Genomic DNA, 19,190 nt, shown 5'->3' with positions numbered 1-19,190 from the left:
GCAGGTCCCCGCAGGTCCCCGCGGAGCGCCCACGCCGCCACACCGGGCGCTGGAAGATGCCTCTGCACCGAGGCATCGTGTCCCCATCCGTGTTGAGATTCAATACGAAGTTTGATGGTTTTTTTTTTTAAGATTTTATTCACTAGAATAAATGATTTTATTCATTTATGCATTGGAGACCGAGAAAGAGAGGGAGAGGCAGAGACACAGGCAGAGGGAGGAGCAGGCTCCACGCAGGGACCCGACGCGGGACTCGATCCCGGGTCTCCAAGGTCACGCCCTGGGCCGCAGGCGGCGCTAAACCGCTGCGCCACCGGGGCTGCGCCGAAGTTTGATGTTTTAAGGAAAATCGGGATCGCTTTTCATTTTGTGGCCTAACTGGAGACGCTGAGACTTTTTTTTCTCCATACGTTTCGCTGTGGCCGCTTCAGTGAAACTCGGAAATCAGTCTCTAGGGATCTTTGCCTTCGCTAGACCCGCAAAGACGCTAAAACATAATGCGGTATCGTTATTAATAAAGAAAATGGAAACAAAGTTTAGGAAAAACGCCTGTAACAAAAGATGACAGGTGATCTAATAGGGGCTGAATATTGAGTCACATATCCTGATGCCAAAAGCAGAACTAATAGTTATGATGTAACTGCAGGACTTCAAAGAATAAACTTTGATACTGAGAGAGTCTAGTGCATGTTGCTTTATCCAACTGGGCTTTTCTTTGTTGTTGTTTTTTAAGATCTTATTTATTTATTCATGAGAGACACAGGCAGAGGGAGAAGCAGGCTCCATGCAGGGAGCCCGACGTGGGACTCGATCCTGGATCTCCAGGCTCACATCCTGGGCTGAAGGCGGCGCTAAACCGCTGAGCCACCGGGCCTGCCCCAACTGGGTTTTTCTAAATAAACATTGTGAATATAGGTAAAATTCAGTTGTTCAGTGTTTGCGTATTCTAAATGATGTCTGCTTCATTCCAAATAAGCATAAAGAAGAATTTTACCAGGAGCTGAGCGAGTGTCTTCTGATTTGAGAACCCCTATATTGTACATCTGAAACTAATTTAACATTGTATGTTAACTATACTGGAATTTTTTTTTTAATTCTTTCTGATCTGATCCAGTAGCACTAGAAGTTCTCAGAGCCAAAATTTAAATCTGTGTAGAACATATAACTGAGATTTTTTTCTTGACATATTTAGTCTTGCCAACTACATGAAAACAGACTGTATGAAAACTCAAATGTACACAAATCAAGTGTAGATCTCCATCTTCTAAATTTGCAGGGCAAGGGGATCCCTGGGTGGTGCAGCGGTTTGGCGCCTGCCTTTGGCCCAGGGCGCGATCCTGGAGACCTGGGATCGAATCCCACATCAGGCTCCCAGTGCATGGAGCCTGCTTCTCCCTCTGCCTGTGTCTCTGCCTCTCTCTCTCTCTCTCTCTGTGACTATCATAAAAAAAAAAAAAAAAAAAAAAATTTGCAGGGCAAGGTACTCCCAATTATACAGCCTTCAAATATTGAAAGAGTTGGGACGCCTGGGTGGCTCAGCGTTTAGCGCCTGCTTTTGGGAGGGGGGGCGCGTCACCCTGGAGTCTTGGGACTTGTCAGCCCCCCTGCATGGAGCCTGGTTCTCCCTCTGCCCATGTCTCTGCCTCTCTGTGTCTTTCATGAATAAATAAATAAAATCTTTTTTAAAATATATTGAAAGAGTCCTAGAGAATTTAATGCTCATAGGAGAGCTTTCTAGTTGGGCTTTGTGTCTCATGGGCCTCAGAAATCAAAGCTGTCAGGCACCACTTTTGACAGGTTCTGTTTTTTTCCTTCACTTTTCAAACACATTCATTCATAGTTCCTACATTTGGTGCTGTAATAATAGTGTGACACAGTAAACCAGGTATCAGCCCAGTATTTCACTTTTGAAATAGCTGCCTTTCCCCGGGTCGCTCTGCGGTTTAGTGTTGCCTTCAGCCCAGGGTGTGATCCTGGAGACCCGGGATCGAGTCCCACGTCGGGCTCCCTGCATGGAGCCTGCTTCTCCCTCTACCGGTGTCTCTGCCTCTTTCTCTCTGTCTCTCATGAATAAATGAATAAAATCTTTTAAAAAATGTTTGAAATAGCTGCCTTTCAGTTAAGACAGATTTTCAGAGACCATAATATAACACAAAAGATGAAGAACATTGGGAATTTTTAAAATATTTAACCACTTAACTGCTATATTAGGGGTTATGGAAAGGCTGTAAGAAAGAGACATAGGCAGAGGGAGAAGCAGACTCCCTGCGAGGAGCCCAAGGTGGGACTCAATCCTAGGACCCCGGATAATGACCTGAGCTGAAGGCAGATGCTCAACAGCTGAGCCACCCAGGTGCCCCATATTCTGAATTTTTATTGTGAGTGAGGCGGCCTTATTTAAATGGCTCAGAGGGCAATCAATAGCTCCTGGGATGGGGTGAGAAATCAGAACACCTATCCTATCCATTGTACTTTCTCTTTATGCATGGGTCTGTCATTCAGACACTTCATCAAATCTACGAAATGAGGATAACTGTTGGATCTCATATACATAACAACTAAATTACAAAGTTATGATGGTATCTAAAAATAAAGCAGGGACACCTGCGTGGCTCAGAGTTTGAGCATCTGCCTTCGGCTCAGGGTGTGATCCTAGTCCGGGAATAGAGTGCAGCACGAGGCTGCCTGCAAGGAACCTGCTTCTCCCTCTGTCTAGGTAGGTCTCTGCCTCTCTCTCTGTGTCTCTCATTAATGAATAAGTAATATCTTTTAAAAATAAATAGATGATAGATATAGATAGATGATAGAGGAAGGCAAATACTAATTTAAAAAAGCAAAGGAGACCACTGGATATCCAGATGCAAAAGAATGAAGCTGGACAACTATCTCACACCATTCACAAAAATTAATTCAAAATGAATCGTAAACCTAAAGGAAAGAGCTAAAATTATAAAACTCTTAGAAGAAAACATGAGTAAATCTTTACATTCCTGAGTCAGACGATGGTTTCTTAGATGACATCCAAAAGCACAAAGCAACAACAACAACAAAAAAGTAAATTAAACTACATCGAAATTAAAAACTTTTGTGCTACAAATGATACCATCAAGAGAGTGAAAATATGAGTCACAGAATGAAAAAATATATTTGAAAATTATATGTCTGGGGACACCTGGGTGGCTCAGCGGTTGAGCGTCTGCCTTTGGCTCAGGGCATGATCCTGGAGTCCCAGGATTGAGTCCCGCATTAGGCTTCCTGTGAGGAGCTTGCTTCTCCCTCTGCCTGTGTCTCTGCCTCTCTCTCTCTGTGTCTCTCAAGAATAAATAAAATCTTCAAAAAAAAAAATTAACCAATTAAAAAAAGAAAATTATATGTCTGATAAAGGGACTTGTATACAGAACATATAAAGAACTTGTATAACTCAATAATTAAAAAGGCAAGCATCCTAATTTTAAAATGAGCAAAGGGTCTAAACAGATATTTTTCCAATGATGATATGCAAGTAGCCAATAAGAAAATGAAAAGATGCTCAACACCATTAACCAAGAGGGATGTGCAAATCAAAATCACAATGAAATACCTATTAGGATAGCTATAATTAAAAATATATAATAACGTGTTGGTGAGAATGTAGAAAAACTGGAATCCTCATATATTGCTGGTGATGACATAAAATGGTGCAGCCACTTAAGGAAATAATTGGCAGTTCTTTAAAATGTTAAATATCGTGTAGCCCAGGTGGCTCAGCGGTTTAGCGCTGCCTTCAGCCCAGGGTGTGATCCTGGAGACCAGGGATCGAGTCCCATGTCAGGCTCCCTGCATGGAGCCTGTGTCTCTGCCTCTCTCTCTCTCTCTCTGTGTCTCATGAATAAATAAATATTTTAAAAAAAGAAAATAAAATGTTAAATATGGAGATATCACATGACCCAGAATTTCCATCCAAAGTATACATTCAAGAAATGAAAACATATCCCTCTAAAACATGTACATGAAAAAAAAAATGTACATGAATATTTATAGTAGCATTATGGCCAAAAAGTGGAAACAATACAAATGTCCATCAACTGATGAATGGATTGAACAAAATGTGCTCTTATCCATACAATGGAATACTACTATTTGGAGATTAAAAGAAATGAAATACTGATACATGCTACTGCATGGATGAACCTTGAAAATCTTATGCTAGCTAAAAGCCAGACATAAAGGACCACATACTGTATGATTCCACCTTTACCAAATTAACCTGTATGACAGGTTAATCTATAGAGATAGTAACAGATTTCATGGTTGGAGGAAGAAAGTTGGAGGAAAGTGGTGAGTAACTCTCAGTGAGTATGCTTCTTTTGGGGGATGATGAAAATGTTCTAAAATTGGTTGTAGTAAGAGTCACACAGCTCTCCAAATATAATAAAAATCATTAAATCATACATTTAAATGGATGAATTGTATGGATGTATATAAACTATATTTCAAAAAGCTGTAGCAATGTTAATACCTGATAAAAGAGATGTCAAAAAAAGGTATCAAGTGCTAAAATGTACAAGCCGACAAAAAATAGAACAGTCCTGGGGCACCTGAGTGGCTCAGTAGTTGAGTATCTGCCTTCAGCTCAGGGCGTGATCCTGGGGTCCTGGGATCGAGTCCCACATCGGGCTCCCTGCATGGAGCCTGCTTCTACCTCTGCCTGTGTCTCTGCCTCTCTGTGTGTGTCTCTCATGAATAAATAAATAAAATATTATATATATATATATATATATATATATATATATATATATATATATAACAGTCCTGAAACTTTACATATCTAACAGAGCTTTTGAAATATTTAAGCCAAAAACCGAAACAAAAGGAAAAGTTAAAAATTTGCTCTTAGAGTGGGATACTTTTTAACTTTTCTTAGAAATTGACAAATCAGGGATCCCTGGGTGGTGCAGCGGTTTGGCGCCTGCCTTTGGCCCAGGGCGCGATCCTGGAGACCCAGGATTGAATCCCACGTCGGGCTCCTGGTGCATGGAGCCCGCTTCTCCCTCTGCCTATGTCTCTGCCTCTCTCTCTCACTGTGTGCCTATCATAAAAAAAAAAGAAAAGAAATTGACAAATCACACAAATCTATAGAGATAGTCGATATAGAGATTTTTTAAAAGGTTTTATTCATTTATTCATGAGAGACACACAGAGATAAAGAGAGAATGGTAGAGACATAGGCAGAGGGAGAAGCAGGCTCCCCGCAAAGAGCCTGATTGGGGACTCGATCCCAGATCCCGGGAGCATACACTGAGCTGAAGGCAGATGCTCAACCACTGAGCCATTCAGGCATCCTAACCATATACAGAATTAACAAGTTTGATCCAAAAGATATCAAGAGATGTGTATTCACCAAGCAGAAAATATGCATTTTGTACAAAACTATTGGCACCAGTCACAAAAACTAATCAACTTTTAGGCCAAAAAACCAAACCTTAATAAATTTCAAAAAACTAAATCCATCAAAATTCAACAAATTTAAAATTTGTAACCACTATGTGGGAAATTTAAAACTTCTCTTACTTTTTAATAACTCTTTTGTTAAAAATAGGATGACCATAGGGGGCACCTGGGGGGTGCAGTTGGTCAAGCATCTGACTCTGGGTTTTAGCTCTGGTCATGATCTCAGTGTAGTGGGATCGAGCTCCCCATTGGGCTCTGCACTCAGCACAGAGTCTGCTTGAGATTTTCTCCCTCTTTCCTTCTGTCCCTCTTGCTCATGCTCTCTCTCTCTCTCCGTCGGTCTCTCTCTCAAACAAACAAATAAATCTTTTAAAAAATAGTGTGATAAAAATAGGATGACCGTATTTTCCAGTTCACCCAAAACAGTCCTGACTTTTACCTATTGTCCTGACATAATATATATTTCATTGGCAAAAGTGTCCACATTTGGAGGATAAATTATGTAGTGACCCCAATTAAGAAGTAATTCAGAACTGAAATAGAAATCTATTTAGAAAGCAAGGACAAAAAAAAAAAAAAAAAAAGACTAAAAACCATGTGGGGGAACAGCCTGAAGTTCTCAGGGGAAATTTTGTAGCCTTTGATGAATACATTAGAAAATAAAAGGGGCAGCCCAGGTGGCTCAGCGGTTTAGCACCGCCTTCAGCCCAGGCCCTGATCCTGGAGACCCAGGATCCAGTCCCACGTCAGGCTCCCTGCATGGAGGAGCCTGCTTCTCCCTCTGCCTGTGTCTCTGCCTCTGCCTCTCCCTCTCTCTCTCTCTTTCTCTCTGTATCTCTCATGAATAAATAAAAAAATAAATAAAATCTTAAAAAATAGAAAATAAGAAAGATTAAAAATGAGCTAAGTACATAACTCAAGAAGGAAAGCAAAAACAACAAAAGCAGAAAGAAGGAAGGGATGAAAAGAGCAGTCAATGAAATAGAAAACAAATCAAGCAAAGGATTTGATCAACAAAATAAAAAGTTGATTCTTAGAAAAAAAATTGGCCAACCTGTGGTCAATTAGTGAGGACACACACACACATACACATGCAAACATTTCATAAGAAAAGAGAAATTACTAAGTTATAGATTTTTTAAAAATCTAGATGAAATAGATTTTGCAGAAAAACTGAGTTACCAAAACTGACTTAAGAAAGAGAATAGGAAAAAAAAGAAAAAAGAAGAAGAAAAAGAATAGGGACGCCTGGGTGGCTCAGTGGTTGTGCATCTGCCTTCTGCTCAGGTCGTGATCTCGGGGTCCTGGGATCGAGTCCCACATCCGGCTCCCTGTGGTGAGCCTGTTTGTCCCTCTGCCTGTGTCTCTGCCTCTCTTTCTGTGTCTCTTATGAATAAATAAAATCTTAAAAAAAAAAAAAACACTGTTGTTGCTTGCACATCTGAATGGAATAGTAGGAATTGAGGTGTTATATACTTATATACCTGTACCATAAGTGTCAGAGGGGATTTATCCCAATCAGGGAAGAGCAGAAAGTAGAGACATGCTTGTGGGACAAACTTAACTGCCATTTGTCACTAGTAGGTGAGTCAGGATTTTAGCATGGGTGCCTCTACCCTCTAATTTCACAGTTTTCCTCTTGAAGATGATATCCTATCAGATGGCAAGTCAGAAACCTCTGTTTTAAGGAGGACTCCCTAACAACTCCACCAGCAGAGGTGGCTGATAACCCTCAACAAAATTCAGAGGCCTACTTGCCAAGTGAAGCTTCTTGGGACTGTATGGACAGATTCACATTATTCAATTCCTCTGGCACCTCAGGAAAAAGTGCTGTGTCTCCAGCCATGCCCCAACCAAAAAGGAGGTTGAGCATCTTGTGGGGACTTTTTTGGGAACAGGAGTCAGTATGTGCCTCTATTGGGCATTCTATTTGGTCCTTTATATCTGCTAATCCACAAATCAGCATTCTTTGAGCGGGGCCCAAACCAATAGCAATGAATGCCCTCTTTGTCCCCTACAAAGAGCCTACATTGCAGCCTGGCAAAAAATCATATGGTCTGCCTGAATCAAGAAACTGCAGTGGCTGGCAATCTAACCTGCTTCTATCTGTCATCCCTGGCCATGTGCTAGGAGAACAGAAAAATTCACGCAAGCACGGCTGTTCTTCCACCATTTCGTTATGCCTAATGCCATCAGTGGCAGCTCCCAAACATGGACTCTGCCTTGTATATGTACAAGCACACAGACCAACGCAATCTTTTTTTTTTTTTTTTTAGTACAATCTTTTAAAAACCTGATCGATGCAAATTCATAGCTTCTCTTGATTACTGAGCAGCCTTGGTTATGCCATGTATGCCTATCCAGGCTGCAACTACTCCATGACATGGCCCATGTTTCTTAACTAAACCAATGTAATGACCATCCAAATCAAGTTTCAAAATAAACTCCAAGCTAGAGCAACTTGTGACTCTTTGGGCTATCTGTAAGTGGGGGAGAGATGGCCACAGCCTATCTTTCCGTTGTGGATGAGGCTCATCTATATTTTGGCATATCTATTGCCCCGTTGACAATGATACCAGAGATGAGTGGATCAGTCTATGTTGCAAGAGTCATCATGAATAACAGATTGACCTTAGACTATATCCCGGATATCTAAAATAACACCCACTGTTCCCCATATTTATTTGCAGTTGGCTGTGTCTGGGATACTGCAAAGCATGAATGAGGTCAGTAGAGCTGGTTAGCCTCTTCCTGCTGCTTAGAATCTTATTGATATCATTAGCCTTATCTAAAACTATATGAGACAAATTGAACAGGTTTGATCTTAGCCCCTGTTGGTTAAATTAAGCAGCATGGCCAATGAAGTGGCATAATTACATAAAAACTTAAGTTTGGTCAAGAACATATAGGGTCAAGGTGTAGATTATCCTCGAGAGACGCTGCCATGGACTCTGAACATCCCTGTATGTTCTCATTGTGGGCATGCCAAGAATGCAAAGCCCTAATCAATCTTTACGCATGCCACTTTTCAGCATTGGGCTTGCCATGAGCAATCATGTTTGCCATGAGCAACATAGAAGGATGCAGCAATGTCTCCTCAGACAAAGAGCAGGCTTACTTACTGTTTGTTATAAAAGAGATGGGTTCCCTAAACTTAGTGTTCCTAGGCTGGGACATGAACCTCTTCATGTTGGATTCATTTGGGTCCCTCCCACTCCCTCCCTTGGTGTTTTGGGGGGTAAGGAGAACCAGTGAAGACATGATCCTTATGCTACTTTCTGTGCCATAAGTAATAAGGGCCTTTGTCTCTGACCCAGGAGTCTCCTGTTTTCTACTAGCATCTTGTAAACAGGCATATATTGACTTATTAGCTTATAACTAAGGAAAAATACACCCCACACATTTATATTTATCTCTCAATTTCTTATCATATATTGTTCTAGTTGAGTTCTATATTATTTCTTGTACCAAATTTCAGTATTTTTAATATTCATGGACTTCATGTATTACACACATTAGCATATAACCATTCTTCATGCTTTCATTTTCTTGATACCTGATTCATTTGTAATTACTTTCCCCTTTTTGTTTTGAATTTTGTATATTTTTCTTGATAAGTCTTATTTCTTTTTTTTTTTTAATTTTTATTTATTTATGATAGTTACACAGAGAGAGAGAGAAAGGCAGAGACATAGGCAGAGGGAGAAGCAGGCTCCATGCACCGGGAGCCTGACGTGGGATTCGATCCCGGGTCTCCAGGATCACGCCCTGGGCCAAAGGTAGGCGCTAAACCACTGTGCCACCCAGGGATCCCGATAAGTCTTATTTCAAATAAATTTTATTGATCAGTACTTTTATGGATCCGACTCTTGGTTTATCTCAACTTTCGTAATTGATGTTATTGTTCTCTAACATTGTTTTCTCTTCATTATTTGTTATTTTGAGAAGGGGAAGAGAACAAGCGTTGCTGTTACCTTTTCCCAATCTCTTGAATTAAATCCTTGCTCATTTGTTAACATTTTTTATTTCCCGATTAACATATTTGAGTTAGAGTTTTCCTCTACACCTACTTTGGTTGTGTTACACAATTTTGATTCCAGTGGTTTTGTTATCATTTACTTATCAGTCTAAATTATTTCATTTTATGATTTTCATTTATATCAGATGATAATTTAGACATTTTTTTAGGTTCCAAACATAAAGTTTTTTTTTCTATCCTTTCATATTCTAATTTTATGCACCATGGTCAAAGAAATGATTTATATGACTTAAGGGCTAATATATGGTCTATTTTTAAATATAAGAGATGTGCTTGAAGAAAATGTGTATTCTGTTTGTTGGGTGTGAAATTTTATATATGTACATATACACATATAGTTGTATGTTTGTAATGGCTGTATCTTTATGTTCTATCGATATTCTTGTTCACCAGCATGTAACACATTGGTTTTTTCTTTTCTCTTTTCCCTAAAATTCTATCTAGTCAGATAGGATTAGTCTCTGGTTTTCTCTTGGTCCCCATGTGCTTGGTGAGTCTTTTCCTTTTATTTTTAAATTTTCTACGTCTCTTTATTTTAAACATATATCTCTTGTAGCTGACACATTGTTTTTTATTTTTTATTTTTATTTTTTAAAGATTTATTTTTTTATTTTTTTATTCATAGAGACACACAGAGAGAGGCAGAGACACAGGCAGAGGGAGAAGCAGGCTCCAGGCAGGAAGCCTGACATGGGATTCGATCCTGGGTCTCCAGGATCACGCCCTGGGCTGCAGGTGGCGCTAAACTGCTGCACCACCTCGGCTGCCTGACACATTGTTTTTTAAATTCAATCTGACTCTGCCATTTAACTGAAGAATTTTATCCATTTACATTTATTGTGGCTACTCTTAAAGATTTACTTCTGCCATCGTCTCACATTTTCTAATATACTTTCTTTTTTTCTGTTTTCGTGCTTTCCACTGCAGGGCTCATGTTTCCCTATGCTGGTTTAAATGTTAAATCAAAAAAAAAAAAATAAAAATAAAAAAAAAATAAATGTTAAATCACTCAACAAATTATCTAAAAGTGAATTCACCATTGCTAGTTATATGTCCATAGGCAAGTCTTGCCTACACCCTCATCTTTAAAATGAGAATAAAAAAGAATATGATTGTTGTGAGAATTAAATGAGTTAATGTTGGGCAGCCTGGGTGGCTCAGCGGTTTAGCGCCACGTTCTGTCCAGGGTGTGATCCTGGAGACGCAGGATCGAGTCCTGCATCTGACTCCCTGCATGGAACCTGCTTCTCCCTCTGCTTGTGTCTCTGCCTCTCTCTGTGTCTCTCATGAATAAATAAGTAAAATCTTTTTTAAAAAACGTGTTAATGTCTGTAAAATTCTCAGAATAATGCCTTGGAAGAATAAAGTACTAGGTAAGTGTTTACTGTTACATCATTATGATAGTTGCTTTTAAGACTCATAGCTGTGTTATTTTTCCCTTTTGATTTCTGAAACATTTGTATTTGTATCTTCTCCCAATAACACAAATACTTAATTTCTCATGTTCTTTTGTTCTCTTTCTTTCTTCTTCCTCACCATCTAATGTGTTGTTATTATCCAGTTTTGGTCTGACTTGTTTTGGACCTTCCTTCCTTCTTTGCTTGCTTGCTTGCTTGCTTGCTTCCTTCCTTCCTTCCATCCTTCTTCCCCTCCTCCCTCTCTCCCTTTATCTTGTTTTATCCTTCCCTATTAGTGCAATAGACTTTACCAAAATATTTGCTTATCTTTAAGTCACACAGCTCTTGCAGAATCTCCTATACTTATTTCCCTAATTGATTTCTTCCTTGAAAAGTGTTTCAATAGCCAGTTACAATAGTGGCAAAATTCCTTTTAGGATTCTAAAAATAATATGTTCTTGTCTCCAATGTAACTGCTGAGACATTTAATGTTTTAGTCTGTTTAGACTGTTAAAACAATTTGGCATAGACTGGGGTGAGGGCAGTGGCTTATAAACAACTAAAATTTAATCTTCATAGTTCTGGAGGCTGGAAGTTCAAGACAAGGGTGCCAGTATGGTTGGAGTATGGGTTGTACACTGCCAACTTCTGGGTTGTACACTGCCAACTTCTCGTTGTATCCTCACATGGCAGAAAGGGTGAGAGAGCTTTTTGGGATTAGCTTTAAAAGGGGATTAATCCCATTCATGAGGGCTCCACCCCTCATGACTTAATTACCTCTCAAAGACCCTACTTCCTAACATCTGGGGAGCAGAGGTTTCACATAGGAATTTTCACATTCAGTCCATAAGAGATGTAAATTTGATCTTTTTCAGATGAACTGTTTCTTTCTGGGGCTTTTAAAATTTCTTTCCTTTTTTAATATTGTATCTAATGTGGATTTCCCTCTTCTCTCCTACTTGGCTTTTGCTGAGCCCTTTCTTTTTTTTTTTTTTTTTGCTGAGCCCTTTCAATAAGGACCTCAGACTGTATCCTTGGATTTGGTGACATTTATCTCCATTATTTCTTAAAATATTTTTGCCTTCCTAATATTTCTCTCTTCTAAGGCTTATTATTACCTAGATGTTGGCACTGCTACACACATCCTCCATAATGCTTTTCTTTTACACTTTCAATCTTTTCTTGATGCCTTCTCAAAGAAGTCCTTAATCTTATCTTCAAGTGCATTTTTCATTTTAAAGCTCTATCTATACCCAATCATTCTCCACAGAAGATAGAAGCAGTATCAAATAAGAACAAAATACAACAAAAAAGTATTAAGTGGAAACATTAGGTGTGAAGAAGGAAATAATACATGGGGGTTCTTGGTATCTTGACAAAAATGGTTTGGAGTAATAGGAATAAAACATGATTGGAATAGTTCAAGAAGTAAAGGTGGGTGTAAAGGGGGGATGAAGTGAGTATAGATAACACCTTTAATTTTATTATTATTATTATTATTATTTGCTCTGAAGGGTACAAAAAATGAAATGGTTGGGTCTGGGAGGGTTTTTTTGTTTTTGTTTTTGTTTTAAGATTTTATTTATTTATTCATGAGAAACAGAGAGGCAGAGACACAGGCAGAGGGAGGAGCAGGCTCCATGCAGGGAGCCCGACGTGGGACTCAATCCTGGGTCTCCAGGATCAGGCCCTGGGCTGAAGGTGGCACTAAACCGCTGAACCACTTGGGCTACCCCTGGGAGGGTTTTTAAATGGGAGATTAAAAATGGGAAGTATGCATGCAAGTGGGAATAAGCCAATAGAGCAAAAATGAATCAGGAATGTGGGGTTAAAGGCAGTGGTAGAAGGGATGAATACTGATCACAACTAGATAAAATAGCTAGAGGTAGAGATGGTTCATGTTATAATAGGATAGGAAGTTATACAGATACGGAGGTCTCCAAATATATTGCTAATAGACAAAGTTTCCTTACTGTTTCCATTTTCTCAACGAAAAAAGAAACAACCTGAGAGCAAGAAAGAGGGAAGACTAAAGGTCTGAATAAAGAGAAGGCATGAAATGCTTGCTGGGGAGAGGTTAAGTGTGAATTGACCGGGAAAATGTGGACAGATCCTCACACAGTGCTGTGGACCCTTGATATTCAGGGCCATAAATTTCAAGCATTAAGAGCATGGTTTTTTTTTTTTTTTTTTTTTTTTCTCGAGCCCCATTCAGGTGCTTTGGTGCAGATGCAGTGTTGTTGGATACAAACAAGATCTGAATTTTCAGTTTAGAGGGATAAGAGAATTTAGGGTATATGCAAAGAAAATGATGCCTATGCTAGATAAAGAGGAAAGTGAGGAACTTATAGGCAAGGGATAGGTGAGAGAATCAATTGTCTGGAGAGTGAAAGAATTGTTAGGCTAGGCATAAGAGAGTGACCTAGAAAGAAAGGTGAGTCACACGCTAGAAGTTGGATTTTTGGAGGTAATGACAAGATCTAGGGCAGTGTTTTCAAACTATAGGTTGAGCCCCATTAATAAGTCATGAAATCAGTTTGGTGGATCAATTTCTAAATTAGTATTTTATATCTGGTGACACAGTAGAATCATCTAGAGAAACTAAAGTTAAAAAAAGATTGGGGGGCACCTGGGTGGCTTAGTTTGAGCATCTGCTTTTGGCTCAGGTCGTGATCCTGGAGTTCTGGGATCGAGTCCTCCATCAGGCTCCCGGCATGGAGTCTGCTTCTCCCTCTGCCTGTGTCTCTGCCTCTCTGTGTGTCTCTCATTAATAAATAAATAAAATTTTCAAAAAAAAAAATAAAATTATCCAGGGGTACCTGGGTGGCTAAGTGGTTGAGCATCTGCCTTTGGCTCAGATGGCGGTCCTGGGATCAAGTCCCTCATTGGGCTCCCCGCAGGGAGCCTGCTTCTCCCTCTATGTCTCTGCCTCTCTCTGTGTGTTTCTCATGAATAAATAAAATCTTAAAAAAGAAATTATCTAGGTAACTCTAATGTACAAGCCTGGTCAAAAACTACTGTTCTAAGAAGATTCTGACATAAAAAAGACTGATGATAGAACTAATGGTAGAAAGACAGTAAGTCAGGTGCCAAAATCTTCTAAGAACCGGGGAGAGCCTGTTTATCATTTTGTAGATGGGTTTCAAAGAGAAACTTTGACTTCATTTCTTCTATTTGAACTACCTAGAACTAAATCAAAGTTAGTGAAAAAATAAAAAAAGAAAATAAACTACCTGGAACATAAGCACAGCGATTTCCCCATATCCTACCATGATAAAATTTGATTTGAATTAATTGTACTTAATTTTAGAATTAAGAATATTGCTAAAATTTAAGAAAAAACTATTTGTAAGAAAGAAAATAAATTGTAAAGTTTATTGGAAAATCTATGTCAAACATAATTTAAAATTATTTAAAGCAAAAACATCTATAAAAGGTCAGAACATCCAGTATTTTAGGATAAAACTAATTTAGAAAAATTGTAGTAACATGGTTAAGAAAATAACAATTATGGCAAGCTATACATTTTTAAATTATAGAAAACATTAAAAATAAAATATATCTAACAAAATATGTCTTGCTGTTGCTTGGGGGGGAAAGGTGGGGACAGATATTTTTTATTTTATTTACATGTATTTATTAAAAGATTTTCCATATGACATTGCAAATAGTCCCATTTCTCTTGTATTTTGCTATATAATACATGAATTCACACAAAGAAGGCGGAATAAATAAAATTACAAAGATGGTAGAAAAGTAAACCGCATCACACCCAAATACATAGTGAATTATTGCAAAGGGCATAACCTGAACACATAAGGCATACTAGTTTTGGAAAAAGAACAGTGCCCACCCCCAGGTACACACAAACACACACACGCATACTCCACTGTAGTAAACCACAAGAGGAAACAAAACATATAAAAAACTGGTCTTCAACTTTCCTATGTTAGTTCTTAAATTCTTCTTTTCCAATCATAATGAAATCTACTAAGAACAGGATTTTTTTCAAATGTGTATGGTTCAAACACGATTAGTTTTGTATCTGACATTCTATTTTTTACTTCTGTTCTTTTATGGATGTGTGTATATATCTAAATTCCTTAAAATTACAACTTTGAAAATTAGCTGTGAAAAGTTGTAAATTAGCTGTAAAAACATGCCACGGTTCAGAGTTTACATACTATTCTGCAAGACTGATAAATTGTTAACACACAGGTTTAGAAGCAAAAAACTGATAATAATGTATATTGGCATTTTAACAAAATGCTTTACTATATTTACTCCATATACTTTTATACTCTGAATTTTTAAATTAATACAGGGAGGAATTTTATTTACTGAAAAAGTGTCCCAAATTTATTCTATTGCTTATAAAATTCTGAATGCTGCTTGTAGTTTGATTTTGATAGAATTTGTATTATATGAAAAGTCCATGTGATAACCAAAATAATGTAATACTGTATATAATATATAAATGTATCTTTTCCATCACCATTCTTCAAGTTAGCAATAACAATATATGGTAATCATTATTTTATCAAGACCTCTGCTATTGTAAGGATAGACCTGAATATATTACCCTAGATGACAGACAGCAAACTGGTGAATAATTAATTTTACATTTAGAAGAAAAAAGTTAAGTGAGACAGCACAGCATCAAAGTTGATAATCCTATGTGAAGGCATTAAAGATATGGGTTATAAACACAGGCATGAAAACTAAAAACACTTTGAAAACAAGTACTGTAAGAATATTTATATACATGTATCATGGCTCATTATGAAAAAGATTATTAAAGCATAATGTGACTAATACATTATATTAATTCACAGTACAAAAACACACTTTGAGGAGTAATTTAAGTCAGGAATAGTATAAATACAGATAAAACATTAGCACTATTAATACATATTTTGTTTTGTCATATATATAAAAATATACACATAGATATGGCTCTTTTAAACCAATTTTTTTACATAAATATTCATTGATTTAAATAAAAGTTGACAGAGGTAGAATTTGTGTCAATGTTCATGATTTTCAGGAACAAGTACTTCCGAATATTTCACTACTGTTCTGTCCTTTAAAAAATCCATATAGGTAACTCCTTGAAAGCCATCATTCTGAAATAAAGAAGGGACAGGAAAGGTGAGTTAAGAGAAAAATGATAAACAAAATTGCTTAGTACATTCACAAAAAACTGAGATTGTTTTCAGTTTTAATTGAAACTGCAGTCTCCAATAAAGCCTTTGCCCATAATCAAGTTATAGTTAGTAAGTACTGTTCTTTTTTTTTTTTTTTTTTTTTTATTTATTTATTTATGATAGTCACAGAGAGAGAGAGAGAGAGAGACAGAGACACAGGCAGAGGGAGAAGCAGGCTCCATGCACCGGGAGCCCGACGTGGGACTCGATCCCGGGTCTCCAGGATCGCGCCCCGGGCCAAAGGCAGGCGCCAAACCGCTGCGCCACCCAGGGATCCCCAGTAAGTACTGTTCTATACTTAAAAAAGATATTCCCCTGAAACCACCAAAAACACAAAGTATGAGGATTAAATAAATGATAGCTATAGAGTGAAAAGAGATAACACATTAGCTGAGAAAGACCACTCAAAACGAGGAATAATATGATGTTTAGGTTAATATACAAGTACTGTAAATTGTGGTATCTGTGTCTTAAAACAGCATATTAGGGATAATCAAGTATTTTTCCAAATATTTTGACCTTATGTGCTAATTACTCTCCCAATTAAACACACATACACACAAATATGAGAAATTCCACAATGGAAACACTGAGAAAGTAATCTAAGCAAATCCTGGAATATCCATGTGATGAAGAACTGTTAGATAATGAATTTTAAAATGGGACTTTTGAAATTTTAATTTTTATTTTTTTAAATGTATTTATTTATGATAGTCACAGAGAGAGAGAGAGAGAGAGAGGCAGAGACACAGGCAGAGGGAGAAGCAGGCTCCATGCACCGGGAGCCCGATGTGGGACTCGATCCCGGGTCTCCAGGATCGCGCCCTGGGCCAAAGGTAGGCACCAAACCGCTGCGCTACCCAGGGATCCCGACTTTTGAAATTTTAATGATTGTATTTTATTCTTTTAAGATTTTATTTTATTTATTCATGAGAGATACAGAGAGAGAGAGAGAGGCAGAGACACAGGAGGAGGGAGAAGCAGGCCCATGCAGGGTGCCCAATACGGGATTCGATCCCAGGACTCCAGGATAACGCCCTTGGCCGAGGCAGGTGCTAAGCTGCCGAGCCACCCAGGGATCCCCAAAATTTTAATGATGAGAGTAGATGCCCTCAACAATTTATTTATTTATTTATTTATTTTTTTGCCCTCAACAATTTATTAAGGAGAAAACTCCCAAAGAACAAAACAAAAATTAGGATAAAAATTGAGTAGATATAAAATCTATGGGATCCCTGGGTGGCGCAGCGGTTTGGCGCCTGCCTTTGGCCCAGGGCACGATCCTGGAGACCCGGGATCGAGTCCCACATCGGGCTGCCGGTGCATGGAGCCTGCTTCTCCCTCTGCCTATGTCTCTGCCTCTCTCTCTCTCTCTGTGACTATCATAAATAAATAAAAATTAAAAAAAAAATTAAAAAAAAATCTATGAAAATTACATATGTAGGTCTATGAATGTGTGTATATTTATTACACATTGAATACAAGAAGAAGTATATACCAAAATGCAAATTGCTAATTTTTCTGGGTTGTAGGATTAAAAGTGATTTTCATTTGTACACCCATTTTCTTTTTTTTTAAGATTTTTTAATTTATTTATGAGAGACAGAGAGAGAGAGAGACAGAGAGAAAGGCAGAGACACACGCAGAGGGAGAAGCAGGCTCCACGCAAGGAGCCCGACATGGGACTCGATCCCGGGTCTCCAGGATCAGGCCCTGGGCCGAAGGCAGCGCTAAACCACTGAGCCACCCGGGCTTCCCTGTACATCCATTTTCAGCCAAAAGACAGAAGCAACTCAAGTATCTATCAACTCATGAACGGATAAACAAAACGTGGTATATTCATATAATGCAACACTGTTCATTTCAAAAAAGAAGGAAATTCTGACACAAGCTCCAACTTGGATGAACCCTGAAAACATTATAAGTCACAGAAAGGACAAATACAGTATGATTCCAATTATATGAAGTAAACAGAGTAGTCAAATTCGTGGAGACGGAAATTTGTAATGGTGGTTGCCAGGAGCTATGGGGAGGGGAGGATGGAAAGTTAGTGTTTAATGGGTCAAGAGTTTCAGTTGAAGAAGATAAAAAAGTTCTGGAGTTGAACGGTGGACATTATTTTTGCACAATAATGTCAATGCCAGAGAAATGCATACTTAAAAATGGTTAAGAATGATACATTTGATGTTATGTATATTTTATAACAATAAAAAAATGTAAAATAAAGTGATTTTGGTTTCCTCTTTATATTTTTGTATTTTATGTTCTCTTCGTGAGGATATATTATTTAAACGCAAGATTACCACATGACCCAGAAACTCTTCCTCTTTAGGTACTTCCAAAAGATTCGAAAAAAGGGACTAAAACAGATACTGTACACAAATGTTCATATTCATATTATTATTCATTATTATTCACAATAGCTAGGAGGTGAAAACAACTCAAGTAATCCATCAACTGATGAGTGGATAAACAAAATATGGCACAAACACACAAAGAAATATTACTCAATCGCAAAAAAAGAATAAAATTCTAGCACATGCTACAATATAGATGAACCCTGAAAACATTATCCTAAGTGAAACCATTTCAACACAAACGGACAAATAAGGTATGATTTCACTTCGATAAAAAACAGAGTAGGGGGATCCCTGGGTGGCGCAGCGGTTTAGCGCCTGCCTTTGGCCCAGGGCGTGATCCTGGATACCCGGGATCAAATCCCACGTCGGGCTCCCGGTGCATGGAGCCTGCTTCTCCCTCTGCCTATGTCTCTGCCTCTCTCTCTCTCTCTGTATGACTATCATAAATAAATAAAAATTATAAAAAAATAAAAGAGTAGGTAAATTCTTTTTTTTTTTTTTTTTAAAGATTTTATTTGTTCATGAGAGAGACACAGAGAGAGGCACAGACATAGGCAGAGGGAGAAGCAGGCTCCCTTACAAGGAGCCTGATGTGGGACTCGATCCCCAGACTCCGGGATCATGCCCTGAGCGGAAGGCAGATGCTCAACCGCTGAGCCTCCCAGGTGTCCCAGAATAGACAAATTCATAGAGACAGAAAAGTAGATTAGAGAATTCCAGGGCCATGGGTCCAGCTGTACACTATTGTAAATTTAAT

At 38.4% G+C, this 19,190-nt stretch overlaps 1 protein-coding gene across 4 annotated transcripts in view; it reads right to left on the bottom strand.

Moving 5' to 3' along the window:
- Positions 1-14,222: 14,222 nt before the first annotated feature.
- CEP135 (centrosomal protein 135) overlaps positions 14,223-19,190 on the bottom strand; it is a 77,616-nt gene continuing 72,648 nt past the window's right edge. For all 4 annotated transcript variants that reach the window (XM_077848078.1, XM_077848080.1, XM_077848079.1 and 1 more), the window contains exon 26: positions 14,223-15,992. The gene's annotated coding sequence lies outside the window, so the exon portion shown is untranslated. The remainder of the gene's footprint in view (positions 15,993-19,190) is intronic.

This window comes from Canis aureus, chromosome 14 (genome assembly GCF_053574225.1).
Source record: "Canis aureus isolate CA01 chromosome 14, VMU_Caureus_v.1.0, whole genome shotgun sequence".
Lineage (NCBI taxonomy): Eukaryota > Metazoa > Chordata > Mammalia > Carnivora > Canidae > Canis > Canis aureus.
Note: the sequence above shows the minus strand (reverse complement) of the source record. Positions and strands in the feature narration are given on the sequence as shown.